At 53.2% G+C, this 5000-nt stretch overlaps 1 non-coding gene across 1 annotated transcript in view; it reads right to left on the minus strand.

Annotated features, from left to right (window-relative positions):
* Positions 1 to 604, minus strand: part of LOC124592663 — a 1910-nt gene extending 1306 nt beyond the window's left edge. Inside the window, exon 1 of the ribosomal RNA XR_006977606.1 lies at positions 1 to 604. This exon is cut by the window's left edge and continues 1306 nt beyond it. This is a non-coding gene — a ribosomal RNA (small subunit ribosomal RNA).
* Positions 605 to 5000: the final 4396 nt, after the last annotated feature.

Raw genomic sequence — 5000 nt, forward strand, 5'->3', positions numbered from 1 at the left:
CTGGAATTACCGCGGCTGCTGGCACCAGACTTGCCCTCCAATAGATACTCGTTAAAGGATTTAAAGTGTACTCATTCCGATTACGGGGCCTCGGATGAGTCCCGTATCGTTATTTTTCGTCACTACCTCCCCGTGCCGGGAGTGGGTAATTTGCGCGCCTGCTGCCTTCCTTGGATGTGGTAGCCGTTTCTCAGGCTCCCTCTCCGGAATCGAACCCTGATTCCCCGTTACCCGTTACAACCATGGTAGGCGCAGAACCTACCATCGACAGTTGATAAGGCAGACATTTGAAAGATGCGTCGCCGGTACGAGGACCGTGCGATCAGCCCAAAGTTATTCAGAGTCACCAAGGCAAACGGACCGGACGAGCCGACCGATTGGTTTTGATCTAATAAAAGCGTCCCTTCCATCTCTGGTCGGGACTCTGTTTGCATGTATTAGCTCTAGAATTACCACAGTTATCCAAGTAACGTGGGTACGATCTAAGGAACCATAACTGATTTAATGAGCCATTCGCGGTTTCACCTTAATGCGGCTTGTACTGAGACATGCATGGCTTAATCTTTGAGACAAGCATATGACTACTGGCAGGATCAACCAGGGAGCTGCGTCAACTAGAGCTGAGCAGCCGGCCGCCCGGGAGTGTGTCCCGGGGGCCCGCGCGAACACGCAAGCGTCCGCTCAATTATTCTGCAAACAGGAGGAGGCTGAGCTCCCCTGCACAATACACCTCGAAACCCTCTCAGGTCCCGGCGGCGCGCAGCGCCGTCCTAAGTACTTGGTCGGGTTCGAGAGAGGCGCAATCGCCCGGAGTTTGGCGAGTAGACGCTTTAGGTGCGACCACCCGTGCTCCCAACTGAGCTTGCCGCTGCCGACAGAGGCCCGGGAGCGTGCTGTCGTGGCATTGCCGGCGGGAGACAACACGCGCCACCTACGGTGGCCGGCAGCTCCAACGCCAGCGCCACAGAAGGACAAAAGCCCCACTTGGGTGCCGAAGCGAACTCTCCCAGCACAGCGCACGCGCCAACACGTCCGCACAGCTGCGATACAATCCACCTGCGAGAACCGCAGAGGCGACCGAGCAGCAGACGGCGTCGCGGCGCCGAGCGCCGGGCGGCGGCGCATCCTCAGCGCACACAGTCCTCAATCGGACCAGCACACTGCAGATGTCCACCGCGCTTCGCACCGGGCCCGCGAGGACCTACTTTGGCCGCACGGCGCCGCGTGCAGGGTGCGCCGGCGCGCAGCTGCGCCGCCTGCCGCCTCCGTCGGCCGGCGCGCCTGCCACTGGCCGCCCCCACCAGCCGGCTGTAGCGCGTGCGCCCACGCACCGCGCGGCCAGCACGCCGGAAGGCCCCCCCTCACCGGCCGGGGACGGTCCCACCCAGCCACCGCCGCGTATCGCTTCACACCCACATGCCATTCACGTTCGTGGGCATGGTGGGTATCGCTGAAACAACCGGTTGGTAGCTCAACCGATCGTCGCCATCACTGATTCACCTCTAGCGAGAACAACCGCACCACAACGGTTTACCAGTTCTTCATTTGCGTAACGTCACCAGCAAACGTAGACGTCCATCGCCATTTGCAAATTCAACGATTGTTGCATGCCTGTGTCAGGTGTCACGACACACTATGTCTGCCCACATACACGCAACAACATGTGCACGCTTCGCGAACACGTGGAAGGTGGCCCCCGTACGTATGCGATGTCCATTGCGCGAACGACTGTCAACCGGCCTCTGTCGCATGTCGCAGATGTGGAACGCAGTGCACCATGCTATCACGGTGTGTGAGAAGAGACGACTACGTCTGACAACACGCGCCACTACATCAACAGACGGCTCATGCTGATCGCCATCCACGGCATACCATACTGCAATCCAGCTCTTATAGGGAGACGACACGTAGCTGAGTGCACAATATTTGGACCGTATGGTTCGCCGTTGTTGGCGCAGTCGTGGTACGGTCACACATGTACCACGATGTATCATTCAGTACATGAGGACCAATGTGCGGTACAGTGTGTGATTTGGACGTACAACATCAGCGGACAGTTGCCACAAGCCGTACCACAACGTAGGCTGTGCTTCGCCATGCGAATGCCAATGAACAACTGCGAAGGGCATTGAGCATGTACGTCCTGCCGCCATCCGCATTACAGTGTATAGCTGCAAGGTGTTTAACATGAAGCGATACTCTGGGGACCGGGCAGTGCGAGTAGCAAACTATATTGCGGGGGTTGCAGTTAGGCAACACTACACTAATTTAACGCGTCGTATGACAATTACAGAGCAGGTTAAGGCCCAACGTGTGTTGGGTTAAGGCCCAACGTGTGTTGGGTTAAGGCCCAACGTGTGTTGGGTTAAGGCCCAACGTGTGTTGGGTTAAGGCCCAACGTGTGTTGGGTTAAGGCCCAACGTGTGTTGGGTTAAGGCCCAACGTGTGTTGGGTTAAGGCCCAACGTGTGTTGGGTTAAGGCCCAACGTGTGTTGGGTTAAGGCCCAACGTGTGTTGGGTTAAGGCCCAACGTGTGTTGGGTTAAGGCCCAACGTGTGTTGGGTTAAGGCCCAACGTGTGTTGGGTTAAGGCCCAACGTGTGTTGGGTTAAGGCCCAACGTGTGTTGGGTTAAGGCCCAACGTGTGTTGGGTTAAGGCCCAACGTGTGTTGGGTTAAGGCCCAACGTGTGTTGGGTTAAGGCCCAACGTGTGTTGGGTTAAGGCCCAACGTGTGTTGGGTTAAGGCCCAACGTGTGTTGGGTTAAGGCCCAACGTGTGTTGGGTTAAGGCCCAACGTGTGTTGGGTTAAGGCCCAACGTGTGTTGGGTTAAGGCCCAACGTGTGTTGGGTTAAGGCCCAACGTGTGTTGGGTTAAGGCGCAACATAGGTTAGGTTAAGGCGCAACATAGGTTAGGTTAAGGCGCAACATAGGTTAGGTTAAGGCGCAACATAGGTTAGGTTAAGGCGCAACATAGGTTAGGTTAAGGCGCAACATAGGTTAGGTTACGGCGCAACATAGGTTAGGTTACGGCGCAACATAGGTTAGGTTAAGGCGCAACATAGGTTAGGTTACGGCGCAACATAGGTTAGGTTACGGCGCAACATAGGTTAGGTTAAGGCGCAACATAGGTTAGGTTAAGGCGCAACATAGGTTAGGTTAAGGCGCAACATAGGTTAGGTTAAGGCGCAACATAGGTTAGGTTACGGCGCAACATAGGTTAGGTTACGGCGCAACATAGGTTAGGTTAAGGCGCAACATAGGTTAGGTTACGGCGCAACATAGGTTAGGTTAAGGCGCAACATAGGTTAGGTTACGGCGCAACATAGGTTAGGTTAAGGCGCAACATAGGTTAGGTTACGGCGCAACATAGGTTAGGTTACGGCGCAACATAGGTTAGGTTAAGGCGCAACATAGGTTAGGTTAAGGCGCAACATAGGTTAGGTTAAGGCGCAACATAGGTTAGGTTAAGGCGCAACATAGGTTAGGTTAAGGCGCAACATAGGTTAGGTTAAGGCGCAACATAGGTTAGGTTAAGGCGCAACATGGGTTAGGTTAAGGCGCAACATGGGTTAGGTTAAGGCGCAACATGGGTTAGGTTAAGGCGCAACATGGGTTAGGTTAAGGCGCAACATGGGTTAGGTTAAGGCGCAACATGGGTTAGGTTAAGGCGCAACATGGGTTAGGTTAAGGCGCAACATGGGTTAGGTTAAGGCGCAACATGGGTTAGGTTAAGGCGCAACATGGGTTAGGTTAAGGCGCAACATGGGTTAGGTTAAGGCGCAACATGGGTTAGGTTAAGGCGCAACATGGGTTAGGTTAAGGCGCAACATGGGTTAGGTTAAGGCGCAACATGGGTTAGGTTAAGGTACAATATGGGTTAGGTTAAGGTACAATATGGGTTAGGTTAAGGTACAATATGGGTTAGGTTAAGGTACAATATGGGTTAGGTTAAGGTACAATATGGGTTAGGTTAAGGTACAATATGGGTTAGGTTAAGGTACAATATGGGTTAGGTTAAGGTACAATACGGGTTAGGTTAAGGTACAATACGGGTTAGGTTAAGGTACAATACGGGTTAGGTTAAGGTACAATACGGGTTAGGTTAAGGTACAATACGGGTTAGGTTAAGGTACAATACGGGTTAGGTTAAGGTACAATACGGGTTAGGTTAAGGCACTTGGGGGGGGGGGGGGGCCCGGTTTGTTGATTGTGATTATCGTAAGTAAATGACTGCGGCATCATCTGATTTGCCACGTCAGGGTGCACCTTTGGCTCATAACAGGCGGCGCTCTGATTCCATGCTTGTGGCAGACCTGTGTCTTTCATTCCTGCCATTGTTTGTGTGGTGTGACAGGAGGCAGTATTGTGATGTTGGGTGCACCCCTGTCTGGGACATGTGTGGGTGTTGGTGGCTTAGCTGAGCAATGGTGGTTGTCGGAAGGGTGGGATATTCTGTTTTCCGAGTGGACCTCCCGGTCTGGTTATGATAGTGTGGATTGTCTAATGTGGCAGAGAGGATGCACTGGGTGTTGTTCCATGCTGGTGCTTACATATTGTCTGTGTGCCTGTTACAGGCAGAGAGTAGTGCGTGATAAGAGTGTCTGGCTGACGTGTGATTGTGAGCAGAGTCTTTCAGCATGTATACGGACAGGTCTATACATTATCTGTATTCTGATGGCTCTATCTATTACTAATCAGCGCCGTGTATACGTTTAATCCGGTTCCAGTCGAAACTATTGTATCTCTGTACATTAGTGACACGGCGAGCCCGCTATGTAGTTACTCGTCTCGGCAGCTTCCACCGGTGTATGGCAAATGATTATAAGGAATCAGTCTAGTCGTCAATACCGATAGTCTGACGTCACATGTCTGGGGTGGGGGACGCTGCGCCCTTCCGGTGGGTCATGGCCTAGGAAGACTCTTCCCACGCAGGGGGGCTTGGACTGTCATTGACTCTTCCGAGTAATATACTTGCCGTACGTTTTTGCGACTGCGAGTG

The sequence above is a fragment of the Schistocerca americana genome, unplaced genomic scaffold (assembly GCF_021461395.2).
Source record: "Schistocerca americana isolate TAMUIC-IGC-003095 unplaced genomic scaffold, iqSchAmer2.1 HiC_scaffold_953, whole genome shotgun sequence".
Taxonomy (NCBI): Eukaryota; Metazoa; Arthropoda; class Insecta; order Orthoptera; family Acrididae; genus Schistocerca; species Schistocerca americana.